Source organism: Hylaeus volcanicus, chromosome 5 (assembly GCF_026283585.1).
Source record: "Hylaeus volcanicus isolate JK05 chromosome 5, UHH_iyHylVolc1.0_haploid, whole genome shotgun sequence".
Classification (NCBI taxonomy): domain Eukaryota; kingdom Metazoa; phylum Arthropoda; class Insecta; order Hymenoptera; family Colletidae; genus Hylaeus; species Hylaeus volcanicus.
This window is the reverse complement of record NC_071980.1, coordinates 21,977,837-21,993,909: the sequence shown is the minus strand read 5'-3', so window position 1 is coordinate 21,993,909 and position 16,073 is coordinate 21,977,837.

Below are 16,073 nucleotides of genomic sequence, written 5' to 3'. Positions count from 1 at the left end.
AGAGGGGTAGGAGGGCGTCGGGAGGCAGAAGAACGTGCTGAATAGAAGATTGGAACTCTTTCTGCGGTGACGGCGCTTCTTCCGGCGGGGGTGGCTGATAGTGCCGGCTATTTCCGGTGGCCACCGTGACATTGCTATCGCCCGAGCAACGTCTACTATACCCTCGAGGCCATCCACGTTAAACGTCCTCCTCGAACGCTCACGTGTTTCCAGCCTTCCGACCCCCGTCCACCGTATTCGTATTTTTGCATCGCCGGACGTGGATTTTTGCCCGAGTTTCTTTTTACCGTTCCTCGCGGCCTGAATCTCTGCGAACATTATCGGCGAACACAGACTCTCTCGATCCTAACGTTGGACCTTTTATTATTATTGTTTCTGTTGAGAATATATATATGTACCCGTTTCTTAATCATGTGTTTGTGTGGCTGGGTATGGAAGTGTATGTATATGTCTACGCGCCTTGACCTTATAATATGTATCCTTTTGTTTTAAGTCAGTCTGTCTCGTTCCGTCTGTGGGCAACGTTTTGCTGAGAATAAATATACACATATATCAAAACCGTAACAGTTTCTATTTTTTCAACCTCCTTTTTGGAACCGATCGCGACCATTGCTTTCATCGCCGATACATATAACTATGCCGTGAGTGTATCTTGCGTTGAAAAAAATAAAAGTTTCTCTAAAAGAAAAAAATCGATTAGCCTCCCCTGTAACAATAAATGAAGGGAAGCCTTGAAGCACTCGAAAATTTGAGATTTGCGATGATATCAGAAATTTTACGGCTCCCTAAACATCATTAACCGCGAGCAGAATTGGCATGAGTTAGAAGATTGTGCACAGGGGACTACGCAGAAATTGCAACAACGTGTTAATCAGATCAATGTAGGAGATAGCGTAGCAGGGATCGAAGGGTTAGATAAGGACGTTTACCAACGTTGCAATTGATCGCGAGAAAAGATAAAGATATCGCGATGTCCGTATATCCACTGACACCGGCAGCACTTCGCGGCTTATCGGTTATCGCATATCGAAGCACTCCGCAGTCCGATGAGCTCTCGGACATATCGTAACCTGGCCTGAACATCGACCCTTCGATTATGTCAGTTTGTCGCCGGTGTCCTGCGAACAAAAGAGATCGTCTCGTCCAGTATTGTCATTCTTGCGTTACCTGTAATCTCCGTTAGTTCGAAGAACGTCCTCCAATATCAAAAACTACCTTAAAAGTATCGAATACCTGTCGATTCCTTAACATACTTAAAACTAAAATAATAGGGGTTTTTATAAGTTATGCCATTATTCGATATTGTACAAAATTTGATTTAATTTAAGGTCGATACAATTATGTTGTTTTATAGGATTACCATCTTTACAGATTTATGGAACATTTTCTAGGTGGAAAAAATATCATATCGCGATAGCTATCAAAATTGCATTTGAAGAATATCTTACTCAAAAGTCACCTTCATTGTACAAAAAAAGAATAGAAAGTTTGATGATAGAGAGAGCGCTCTGCGAGTACAAATAATACTTCCGTTTGAACAATTTCATAAATGATCTAGACAGAGTAGTAAAGAATGTTTAAATACATTGGTAATAGCTTTTTAACATATTATAAATCTTAAGAACAAAATAATTCTTTGAGTTTTCAAAATATTGGAACGCATGTAGTCGTCTCAAACAGTAATACAATATTTAATCGATTAAGAAGAATATTTACATAATTACTTCTACTATCATAAAACATATTTCTTTTGTAATTTAAATCTAAAAAATTATACTTTCCTTTCTGAGAGTTAAGCTTGGTTAAAATCGTTTAAATGTACTTAATACCAGTATGTATACACTGTTTTATTATTATATTTACTTCATTGATAAGAAATGACGACATACATATATCAGTCAGGCTACGCTATGCAACTGGAATGAGCTATATCTTTAAAAATATCAGAGCTAGTAGGAAATGACACAGGGCGATGTAATGATAAAAAAAAAAAAAATATGCAATGATATCAGAGACTGATTCATGATCACTATCTCGATGACCGTATAGTAGTACATACGAGACAGCACGTCTAACAATAAGTCTGTTGGTACATACAAGTAATACAATAAATTCAAAATTGAAATCACTTCTAAATTAAAAATTATTCTCTTATCATCGTTTCTATTAATCATGGTACGTTTAATCTTATATACTATTGAGTTACATGTTCACACTTCAAATAATGTTAATTAATAATTTTAATTTCAATTTCGTATTCTCAATACTTCTTTCCTCCTTTAATATCTTTGGATGTTTGTTATTCTGCTACGACTCATTCGTTCTACGAAATATAAATCGGCTGAAGAGAAAATGTACATCGAAGCGATTTGCAATTAACCTAATTTACAATTCATTTAATATAATATTTCTTTTCTTTTGTATATCTTAAAATATTGTGTAAATTTGTTATTGTGCTACGACTCGTTCGTTCTACAAAAGATAAACCGATTGAAGAGAAAACGTACTCCAAAGCGATTTACAATTCTTGTCCAAAAATAATCTAAAGTTTCTTTATTGATCACAGACAAGAGGATTGCTTAAATATTAAATAAACTCGAATATCGATGTGGCAAAATCTGTTAAAAGAGATCTGTTGAAATGTGAAAAATATCTTTCACGAATTAATTTAGAGCTCAGTGTTTGGATTCACCAAACGGGAGCGAAAAGGGAGAGAAGCGAAAAAAGATGGAGGATGGCGGTGAAGAATATCAGAGGAGCAAAGGTGCAGAGAACGAGTGAGCAAAACATGGGGTTAGCAACGCCCCCGTCCTCCAACGTATCGCGTTCTCCAAGAGCAGATGTTCCCCGGTACTGCCGAGATTCGGCGTCCACTGATTGACAGCTGAATGCCCCTGCCTAGGACTACCTGGGACTCGTGGTGTCCTTACGTCGTCTTTCCAGGTTGCGTGCACGCTCGTGCGTTTCGCTGGATGCTGTAATACCAAACCGTTAGCCCTCTATGGGCTTTGGTTACCAGAAATCGACGAGCTGGGCTTAGTCATGGATTTGGGGCACACCCAGCATGATTCCGCGTGGTAATTGGAGTCACGTTCTCAAGCTGTTTCCCGACCAGTTCAATATTTCCGTGTTTGGAAACATACTCGCGCCGATTTACCGGGAGCCGACCTCCTTCAACCCTTTCGTACTAAATTCATTCGTGATCGTATATACTAAACTGTGATAGCAAGATGATATGGGACTTCGAAAAAATACAAAAATATAACTTTCAATTATATTTTGTATTTATGCGCTCTTATTTTTTAAATGTATCTACAATATACGTTTAATATACGTTTATATGTAGGTACATTATAAGGGCAATATTATGGAAATTAGGTGTTTTAATTAAGAGTTCAATTAAGAAAAAAGGAAATAAAATAAATAAATATTTAAATAGACATTGAAATAATATATTAGGGTCGATTAATTACATATTATGTATGGATAATAGGTGATGTTAGGTATTGTATGTTTTATTGTATTTTAAGCATATTGATGCACAAGGTGTGATCATTTACTCGGCAAGAAAAACTGACAGTTCGGTATGAGTAAGTACTACTCCTGTTTCATTTATGAGAAGTAGTATCATTATTAAATTTAGATTTGTACAATTCTTTTCACAATTTTATTCACGACACATTGCATTAAAGACAAGTGAATCTTGTTGATTTCCTTGTTTGTAGTAAGATAATTTTACTTGGAAGCTAAATAACAAAACATTTTTTTAATATCAAAAGACCAATGCAAGTATTGTTTTAGTAAACAATAAACACAAAAGTTCTTTAAACATATATAAAATTATGCAAATTAAATAAAAATGTCTAAAACATAAATATTTATTTTTTAAATTATTTATGTTTGTATTTTCGAATGTGTTTCAGTTAATTAATAGTACCCCAACATTGAAAAGCTCGTTTCGAAACAGAACTGTTCATCTAATTTTTCTTACAATCATAATTCTTCTAAATTGTAATTTTTCTTACAATCATAATTCTTCTAAATTGTAATTTTTCAACGAGTAACAGATAAAAATAAGTTTACCTTTTATTCATTATTCGAAGCTTTTATCTACATAATAATTTTGTCTATCATTGCTATTAGTGATAGGCTGATAGTCTTGTAATAGTATCAGGGGTATCCACAAGTTCTGTCGATTTTTCTCAATTTTAGAAACACCTACATCTACTGACAATAGTGTAACTGAATATAACACAACCTATATTCTATTTAAGTATACTGATATTTATCGTGCTTATTGTTAAATCTTGGAAAACACAAGGTAAACCCTGTAACAGTATTAAATTGCACTTGAAGAATATTTTATTTCTATATCACCATCATTTTACAAAAAAGGAAAACAAAGTTTCTCAGAGAGATGAACGAAGTTTGTCGATGAACGATGAACTACCTCTCAAATAAAATGAAACTACATATTTTGTACAATATAGAGAAACATCATTACTTACAAATACCCTTTATATAAAAAAGATATTTAAAGAAAACTGAGCGTGCTAACACTTGTTTTACCCACTGTAAGTCGTATAACAGAAGCGAAGAAGTTGGAACAATTACTATACGCCAGCGCCGTACAAATGTACAAGTATGTAACTCGAAGGATTTAAAGCGCCATATAAAATTTTGGTTTCATACTCCAACACACAGTACCATCGAGACTGTTTCGAGGCGATCGAAGAACCCCGTCACGGTAGATCACAGACCCAGCCCCGTTCTCAGATTCGCGCTTCGCATTTAGCTCGGAATTCAATGACGTCGGAGGGTGGCTTCCGGTGCGGTGATTCATAAGAGGCTGGCACACGATTAGCCCCTGTTTGGATCCATTTGGTATTCGACCGGCCATTAAGGACTGGTCGATACACCGGAATCGTTGAACTTGCAATCGAGTCGGTCCTGTCCTTCAATAGACTCCTCTCGTCGACGGTAATGCCTCTGCGGCCGAAGCCTTTTCATCCGACACTTTCGATAATCCGAGCCAGGAATTCCGTCGCGTCAAAAGCGAAAGACAAATTGGGAATTGATCGTGTCCCCTCCTCTCGCTTCGATGTCCCCCGTGACCCGTTGAACCTTATCGATATTCCCGCGACTCTCTTCCCATGAATTCGCGGGGAGAACAAAAGCTGCGACAAAAGAAACGAATTCGACGTTTCTCGAGCGACACAATGGAAATCACGGTTGCGGATGGATCTAAAAAGAAGTCGAAAATTGTTTGCTTTCTGTATGTTTTTTCTTTTTCGTTTTTTCCTTTATTCCTTTTTTTTTCGTCGGTGGACGGGAATCGTTGGGCCAGCTCACGACCAAAGCAAGATGCTCTTCATCCGCGGCGTTCGTTCAATGGCCGCGTTAACGAGTTACAATTGAGCCCGGTGACACCCTTCCGGAGACGGATCCTCGTCGCTGTCGACCGATCGCATGTCCTCCCTTGTCTCTTGACCCGCCATCTTGTCCCCTTTCAGAACGACCGTCGGCACGGTGGAGCGGAGAAATCGCCCTGCGACTCCAGGTAATTTCAGGTATGCGAAGGGAGAGGTGTAACGCGACACTGAGACGGCCACCGAAAGCGTTTCACTTCTTTTTTTTTTTCATTTTCAGCGTTCTCCCGTTCGTACGTCTTGTTCTTTCGCCTTAATTCGTGGGATTCACCCTCTCGAGGGGCGAGGAACGATCTCGGTTCGACGACCCTCGACGATCTCCAGGCTCCTGGATCGTGGTCCTGATTGCCCGTTCGCTCGTTATTCCAGCAAAAAAGAAAAGAACGTAGCACGGTGAGACAAAGACGCTGGAAATGGAGGCGATCCGATATTTTCGCCGGTTCCAGAGCAGAGGAGATCCTTTTGGAAATCCACGGGAGGCCTTTCGTGGAAACTGCGAGCCGGCGCGGTGGGGAGAAACTGTGAATGGAGCTCGTACCTGATCCAGGAGACGAGGAGGAGCGCGTTCGCCAAACGTCCACGGAATTTATGGTCGCCGCTCGCTGAGATTCTTTCCTGCCTACCCATTTGGTAGAAACGATTTTCTTTTCTGTTAAAGGCTGCCAAGGTAAATGGTCCAATTGTCGACACAGTTTTTACCGATCACCGTTTTGAATGATAGTAGAAAATGTTGCGTATTATTCTTTGTACGGATAACAATATTGTGACTGTACTGTGTACTGTAATTTAAGATGTATAGGCAATATGTTTTTCTTTTTTTTTTCTTTATGAAACAATTTATTATGTACATAAATTTCTAAAGAATAAGTCATCGATGTAGGAGTATTCAACAATAGGTGTCAAAGTAATTGACGTATGTTGGTGTTTATTAATATTTGAATTTACTAGATTTTTCGATAAGTAATTTCGATAGAGATTTGGCATTCTATGGTTGGAAAAATTCAAGCATTTTTATTTGGAAATTTTTGTTTCATTCTTCTATTTTATTCCAGTAATCTAACACAAACAGTGTTTCTAATCTAACCTGAATCTCAACAGATTTATTGCTTATTTATATTATAGAATTATTAGTATTATTATTAAATTATATAGAATTACATTTTTTATACTAACAAGAATTATAATTCAAGTGAAAGAATAATGTCCACGCCATACAAAATTTCCTACTCTTTTTAATTGAAAATAACATATTTTAAACAAAAAAATATCAAACGATACCAGGTCATTCTATATTACACAATCTTACCTCATACATGATACACGATTTCTAAATCACTATGATCTTCTTTATCACTACCAGCTACTGTTCTTATAAGGATTTCAGAACAAAATCGTCACCATTTGTTACTGATAACAAACTCATTGTTCTATGATTCCCTTCTTTGGAATTTGTATGAAACTTTGCCGGCTTCCACTAACGAATCGTAACAATAATCGACGAACAATAGACGACTAATAGACATGCAATGGTAGACCCTTCAGAAGCTCGAAAGTTCTCGAGGAATGTTTAATTCTCAAGCAACAGGCATTGTTATGTTTGGCTGTGTTTCGACATCGTGGACTCCGAATCAAAAGCTTTTCGAGGAAAAGTTTGAGAACCGGATCAGATCAGGAAGTGAAGCCGCGGGAATAAATGCGCCAGCTTATCGATGATCTCGTTGTAGGGCGAGAACGAAATGAACGGCGGCCGTAGCCAGGAATTTCATTCATGATCGTGGAGCGGTCATCTCGAAAGGACATCTCCGGACTGTGCCACCCGAGACCGACCTCGAACGAGAAAATAATCGTTGAATAAGCGGCTCCTCGAGTTTCGGCGGGTGTTCACAGGATTCCAATCGATAGACATTCGAGCCGAAAGAAAACACCTTGTTGAACGAAAAACCACAGTCAGACTCCATTCGAACGAAAGTTTCTGCGTTGATCTGCAAGTTTGCGCGACGAAGTAGCCTGACGAACGAGTTCAATCGACAAATTCGGTAGAATGTCAAATAAAAAAATAAAGAAGTGTAGTTTCCAAGCACTGATCCTAATCTTGTGATTCTCCTCTGCTTTATACCTTGTTTCCGTCATCATACTCGTATTTCATACGAGCAATTAGTAAATGGATCGTCTATATTTTTTCTTCACATATATTGCATTTTTATTTAAATTTAAATGTATCATTGCAACATAATATTTGAAGAGGTCTTACAGGAGTTGGTGGAAGCTTAAAATCATAATAAACACTATCAAGGAAGCAATATCGCCCTAAACTTAACCATTGTTTATTCCAAACAACTTCATAATTTAGTATTAGATTATAGTATTAGAAAAACCTTTGTATTGTTAATATTTTCGTTGAGTACTGTTTATAAACATGCTTCATATTTATTGTACACGTAAATTATTTTCCTTCATTTCATTATCTACTATATTACCTACCGATGTTTAAAAATATTTTCATAACCTTTCGTTACTACTTCTTCAATATATTATGTATCATTATTCTATGTATCATTATTTATCGACGACTAAGTATGTGTATTAATGTATGACTAATCCTGATATTTTTATACACTACTGTTTACTCATGATTTTGTTACACATTACTAAGCAATGCAAGTCTATTTGTCTTTGTTTCGAGATATGAACGATGTAGCGTTTCAATCCTTTAAAAAATATTGATAAGCGGTAATAGACTTGACGTTCGGTTTAAGTTATACGAGATAACTAAATTTATCGGCTGATTAAAGAATATAGACAGTAGTTACTGAGAAATACATTTTCGATGGCCTCCACTATTTTCATAACAAATATTTCCTTTATTCCCTTTAGCCATTGCACTTTGTCATCATTCGAAAATTTTAACTCGATGACTCTGAATCTTCTGTACATACAAATCGAACATACTTATCAAACATTACTCATGAAAACTCCATTTTAAAAATAAGACATATATCCACCGCTATATTTATCGTAAAATATTAATTAAATATCGTTATTATACTAATAAATGTGCAAATGTTAACTTCAAATAACCAACAAGAATTGAACAACTTCCATAATGTATGTTTCATATGAGCCGTTAACTGCACAAATTGATTAACTCCACTTTTTGAAAAATCGTAGTGTCAAAGCACTTAGTATAATCATAATTTTCTATATTTATAAAAATTTTCCTGAATACTAAATATTAACACCATCAAACGACCAAATTATTTTGGTCATTGAATAGTAAATAATTTATTTCTATTTAATCGCATTTTTCAACTTATTATTATTTATTTATTTATTTATTGTCCCATCGGCATGTATGCCATTAGCGACCACTGTGTATTACATTTTTATGCTTCTATAAATTACATACGCGAGTCATAAATAATTTACCCAAATAATTACTTATACTTAGGTAACGAATTCCTTACGTCTAATAATAATAATAATAATTAATAATATAATTGTCCCGTTTATATCTGGTTTTATGTAGTTAATCGATTCGTGCAATGAACGGCTCGCGTGTTTCTCTGGTACCGTGAAACCTCGCTGCTCAAATGACGAAGTTTCAAGCCTAATTTCGTCAGTGGCAAAACATTCGTAAAATTGCGGGGACGTCGAGTTTCCGCGAGAAAGACAGCGTTCCAGCGGTCGAAAATCTGCGAAGCATGCGTCTGCAAGCGTTGCAACCCTAGTGCAACGAGTTAACGATTTTTCCCCCCACCCGGGAGAACGGAAACGAGTTCGGAACGAGTTCGAGGCCCGCGTCGACAGGTTCGTTACCGCGGTGGACCCTTTGTTTGCCAAGCGGTTATATTCTTACACGCGCAACTCTCTCCTCTTCCTTCGTGGGGAAGCCTCGTCCAGCCTCTCCTTGTTCGGCCTGAATAGGCGTGCCACGCCGCAGGACATCAGCAGCCGGCCAGGTCACAGGTGGCACTGGTGACGTCCTGCTCGTCTGTCGACGGGATCTCTTCTAATCTCAGCTCGTGAGGACGACGGGATTAGGCTCATTAACTCCTGCAGGACACCCTGCTTTCCCACGCGCTTCTCGCGCAGCAGCCTCTGTTTCCTTCTTTTTTTCCACGATGCGGACAGGATGATCGTTAAAGCGTGGATTCCCGTTTGCAAATACTTTTTCACCCATTACAGCGTGAAACTTCCATGCCGTTTAAACGCAGGCCCATTTTTGAGAATTTTTAACGTGGAAACTGTGCAATATACGTACACGAAAATATTCAATTTAATGAATTTTAAATTTGGAGTAACCAATTTTAACACAAATGGAAGTCTATAGTCTATAGAATTGTCTATAGTTTCGTTAGAGTATTTTTATTCGTGTAAGTGCAAAGATATAGATACAAAAGAATTTACGTGAAGTTAATTTTCATTTTGTATTAGCTCCATTTGTATGTAATTTTATTTCTATGAAACTGATGGAACACCGGAGATAGAAGATGATTAAAATTCATATTCGACAAAAGCGCGTGTTTGTACTTCAAACTTATATTTATCTGGTACTTCCTTTAACATCAACACCTACATTAAAATTGTTAAACAATGTTTGAATGCTTGAATGTACCTATACGAGTGCAACGAGAGAAGTTAATTAAAACAAACTTTTACAACGAAACATTTTAGTATAACTATTACATTTGCAATATACTTCCATACGTAATAACAAACTGTATTTTAAAAGAGTGAGGTAACTTTTATAATCCCTACTGTAAATATAAACATTTAAAAAAAAGCATATTCGTATAATGGTTTCTACATCTTAGTCTATGAAAATTAATTTTTCATTTAATTTAGAGGGCTACCTTGAATTTAAGAAGAATATTAATAAAATAAAGTAACGATTTGTACGTCACTCACGATTTGTATTCGCACCAGAAATTTGTCCATTTCTGAGGGACATATGATATCGACTATTGACGTCGATAACGCAGACAATGATCGGATACAAATTTAAATATTTAGTTAAAAATGTCGACAGGTTACACACGATTCGGTGATTATGTAGTTTCCCCCGAAGTATTTGATCGATGCGCAAGCATTTTGGGACAATAAAGAGTTGATACCCGTCGAATATGCCGGTATAATTTTCACCGGATCGTTTATTCCGTGTTTCGACGTTCCTCGTTTTTTCACCAACCACCCCCTGCCTCTTGCGGCCCCCGGTGATTTATCGTGCCCACAAAAACCACGCACGTGCGTGTACATTGGTATAATAACGTAATCGTGGTAGCGTCAGCAAACAAGAGAGAAAGAGAAAGGGAGAGAGAGGCACGTTGTCCATCGAAAAATTTTCGTGAACACCGAAAACGCGGAATATAACGAAAATAATTCCCCATGCGACGCGCTGTCCGCCGATTATTTTATTCCCTCGCAACAGGTGAGACCACTCTTTTGGTCACAGTTTTTCTATAGTTGAACGGATAAACGAGCGATACGTTGCGGCGAACGGCTGCAAAAACATGCACACGAAAACTATCGCGGATAATATGGCCGGCGAATAATCAACCGCGATTCGGTGTAAATTCGGCTGACCCGCGGGCGAAAATGTCCCGCGTTTCGTTCCGTTCGAATTATACTCGCCGAATGCTGGCCGTTCTCTTTGTGCGAATACGAAATCGGCGAACCAACGAAACAGCTACTATGACTTCATTCGCGACCGCGTCATGGTTTCATCAATATTTCCCAAAACATGGGAACCGGTGGACCAGCGGAACTTTCATTATACAGTGAAGCATTCTTTATCTGAATAGGTCTGGTAAAAGAAATAAAAGGTGGTCCAGAAGGTGGTGTATTAGGTTCTACACTTTACTCAACCCTTTGACCGCCAGGGAACGATATATCGCTTCTAAAATACACTTGCAAACAGGGCTAAGAGCGATGTATCGCTGCTCGAAGCTGTAAGTGTTATAACTCGTTAAACACTCGATTTTGCTTTACGAAAAAGAAGGCAATATCTGATGCACATTTGTGCACTTCAATTTTTCAAGTACTGCAATTCGTGTAACATATAACGGCTGATAAGTTTTTGTTAAAATATTTTCTTTATACAAATTTATTTTTTGTTCAAGTTATAACGTTACAGTTTTATTTCTTTTAGTAATAAAGGAAGTCTAACATGTTTTTAGTATTGCGTAAAAATTTCATGAACCTTAAAATAAAATTGACCGAAATATACATTTTGTTTTTGTTTATTTCTCGGATATGTATGAAAATTTCCTCTGGCACTCAAAGGGTTGATGACGTTGCAATTTTGGCAATAGGAAAAACTATTCACGAATCTATAGAGAAATTACAACAGGCAAGCGATCAAATTTTCAGTTGAACTAAGAAATGAAAAATAAAACTAAACGAAAAAAATTAGTGCATGTAAATTTTACAAATAAAAATATTAGGAGTCAGATACCACACGAAGGGCTACCTGACCAAAGTTGAAACCTCTATTGGCTTTTTTATTTTAGGTACATTTTATACTATAAGCTTATGGCACTCTCAATGAATTAACACAATTTGGATAAAACATTGTGTATGTAAGTTTTATATTTCTATTATATCATACGATTAGATTTCGAGTAAAATAGATCCTTGGATGACAAGGGTTATCCGTTTTAGTCTTTTGGTTTTTCTAATATGTATCTATGTATTCGTTATTAGTAATAAGTAGACTGCGGATCTTTATGCATTTATAGGAAACTTAAATGTGCAAGAACCAAGAACCAAAAAATGCATACAATATGCAAGAATATAAAAAAGATTGAAAGTAAAGTTCATGTTATAATATTTGCAGAATAAAATAAATTCCTATTTAGGCCTGCGAAGAAAATGTTTTAAAAAATTCGTATAGATAATTAGGTTTTAGACTAAAGAATAGAATAATCTTGTTTTAATAAAATTTTGAGATATGTCATAGTGTGATATATAACAAACTATTGTTTATACATTTTTTTAGATTCTAAATATAATTTGAATTACAAAGAGCTATCTTACGTTACCTTTCGACGAAGTCTAACAATCGATGAAACTATGTTTTGTATGAACCCGCTTAATAAAATAATCTCGTCTCGTTTTCAAGACAAATGAACAAACAAACGGAACAAACGGAAGCCTGGCAAGAGAAGCGTCCCCCGCGGGATATTCAACGAGAGAATATTTTTTCAACGACCGTCCTTAGCCAGCAGGATCGCGCGAGCAGGATCCACGATCCCAGTAAACCGTATTATCCTGGAGAAACGTAAAAGATGAACGCGCAAAGCTAGCCTAACCGCGAGCAGAACGTCTCTGATACACCTTCCGGGAGAGATTTTCTCGAAGGACGAACTCGGCCAGGGAAAAGCCTATTAGTCGCGAGGATTCTTTGAGGATCCTTGGTCTCTGGCAAGGGAATATTGAGACGGCCAGCCTAGCGAATCGCAAAATCCTGCCAACAAAGGCCGCTCGCCGTGTAGTTTCGAAAAACCGCGTCTACTTTCGTCCTCGTTGCGTTCCTCCTCCCTCGCTCCACCTTTCTTGCCATCTTTCCACCTGCTGAAGGCATAAATCATGCCCGCCGAGTCCTTCGAGGAGAGAGATCGGTTTGCAGGTGTCTCGACCGCCGAATTTCATGCCTCTCAGGTCAGCCTCGGCCTCTCCTTGCGCCCTCGATGTACCGAGCTTGTGATTTTCACAAGATCCTCGAGGAAAACCCACCCTTGGGATCGAAACTTATTGCAAGTAACCTGAAATGCAACACCCGATGACTACCTCAGCCGACTGAAGGCAGTCCATCTTGAAAGGACTACAAAGAAGCTCGGAAAAATGCAACGAATAAACTGTACGCGAAACGTGTAGAGTCTGAGCAAAATCAGATGTGAACAATCTAATTTCTAATCACCTAATTGGTGTAAAGAAAATAGATCTAGGTAATAAATACCGAGAGGGAGGTGGAAGACTTTCTGCATCCTCCATGTCGAACGATCATATTTCTCCTGCTGAAATAAAATTTGTAACCTTTATACTGTAGCCAAGGTTATGACGTGATTAGAGGTAGACTTCTAAGAGAACTTCTATGTAGGATAGGAACGTGTCACGTTTCCTACTGTTGTGTACAAATCAGCTTTGGTGTACCCTAAGGTAGCGTGCTAGGATCGTATATATTATTCATATACATTTCTGGCATACCAGTTACCCTTAACACGACAATAGCAACCTTTGTCGATGACATAGCTATAATGGTAGCCAATGGGACCCTACAATAACGTCCTAACACCTTCAAGAACACCTAGATCGAGTGTACCTATGAATGTCAAAATGGAGAATAAAGATACTACCGATACTACTACTACGAAGAACGAGTTCTCCGTCGTCGACATTCGGATCAAAGAATCTTACAAAGAGCGGAGTACAGAGGAAGACGTTCTTAGCAATATTTTTAAACTAATATGGAATAAAAAGCAAACAATCAGTAAAAATATCTTGTATACTACTTCAACCACCCATTCTAAATTTAACTCTCTGCACTCGAGGCCTTTTTTTCTGGTATCTGTCAGTAACTCGAGATGTTTCTTAGCATTCTATTGCTAGGAATTCTAAGCTATCTAGATTTAAGGATGAGGTCACCTTTACATCGCCGACAATCATTTTATTGCCACTTCGAGCTCCAAAAAAATTAAGCCTAAAGAAACATTAGGTATTGTAGATTTGCTGCGTGAAACTCAATGGTGACTGAGAGTCACCTCTCGAGTGCAAAGAGTTAATAACACTATCTCGGTCAACCGATTGAGACAACCCTAAAAATCTGTAAAAATCGATTTTCTTGAAAACGAAGCCACAGATGAAAAAATGTTGCACCAAACATTCGTCTTATTTTTTCACGTAGAATCACATCCTGCGTACCATGAATTCCGTCCCGTCCTGTATATACATATTTTTTTTTTCACGGGAACGAATTAATTCGACATCAGGGATTTCACGTTGGAACACCGATTTTCCTTCCGGTCCGCTTCTTCGTACCTGGCGGCGAGGGGTAAAATTTCGCTTCGGAAGACGCCATTGTGGGCGAACGAAGGAACACGACGTTTCGGGGAATCCTTTGTCAAGGTGTCCCGCCGAAGATCGTCCTTTCGGCGAGCGATCGGCCGTGAGACGACGCTGGGATTACTCGTACCACCCCCTGATCGCTTCTGGCGCTCAAATTACTCGGAAATTTACCTCTCGAATCAATCTCGACGAACCTTCTCGTGGAGAGAACTTTCGCACGCGTTTTCCACAGGGCAAGCTGTTCGAAAACAGAGTCCTGGGAGCCTGTATCTGTCAGGGGCTCCCTGTATTCCTAGCCCTAGAGATTTTCATGATATTTGGAGGGAATATAGGCGACACGAAACAAGGAAACAATGAGTATTTATTTTATAAACTTTTTAAATTGTTGAACAATCTTTACATTAAAAGGTAAATGATGAAACCCGGACACTGGAATAAAGAACGATTTTAATGTATATTTGATGAAAATTAGATACAAGATAATGCAGAATTGAAAAATTAAAATAGACTGAGCGCTTTTATAAACGTATGCTATCACAGACCGCGTATCGTCGACTGAATAGTCAAATCATACAGAGTTTCCATGCGACCGTTGGAAGTACGTCACTTTAACTGTTTTCGTAAAACGGTATGTTTCTTTACTTTTTACGTACACCGATAACAGACACCCATCCATATCCTCATTACAGAATGCTTATACATACAGTCAGTGTAAGAAGTATTCGTAAAGCAACCAATTTAAAATAGAATAATAAGACTAATAAGACAAGAAATAAGAGGTGAACATTAAAAGTAATAAACTTTGATTTACGCAAAATCTACTCTAAAAACATGTTGGAATGTTGATTAATTATTTCTTTCCCTAAAATTTATTAATAAAATAAATATATGAAGTTTTATTTTGAATTGGTTCCTGTGCGAATGCTTATTAAACTGACTGTATATATTTTCAACATGAATAATCATAATTTAACCCTTAGCGCTTGACGAGATTTTTGGTAGGACAAATGAGAAACCCCAAACAATTGTGCTTATTAAGCTGGTGGGAAAATAATTTTGTTTCTTTTATTGCTAACTTTGAAATGTTATAACTCAGCTTAAATAAACCTTACAATTAAATACGAAATAAAATAAGACCATTAGAAAAAAATTATCGATGGAAAACGTAGAATATTTGTTAAGAAATAGAAATTTGTTTGAATATCAGCTAGTAATTTTGAACAGTGCAGAAATTATTTGTGTAAATTATAAAATACAACTTAATATACAAAAGTATTATATTTTAATATTCTATAACCTATTATACTTGTAGAACATACATACATTTTTTTGTATCGATCGTGTCACATAAAAAGTAAGCTTATATAACAAGCGTGTAATATGTATGTCCACTTTTTCATAAATTTACTATTTGCTGTTTATTTATGCTGCACAAATGTCACGTATCCATTTACTGCGTGAATTTTGTATAATGAATTTCTTTGTTCATTGTATGTGCTTAAATGTATCATTTAGTTCATACAAACGTTGTGTATTGTGTTCACAATATTCGTAAAAAATTTGTTATTATATATATAAACA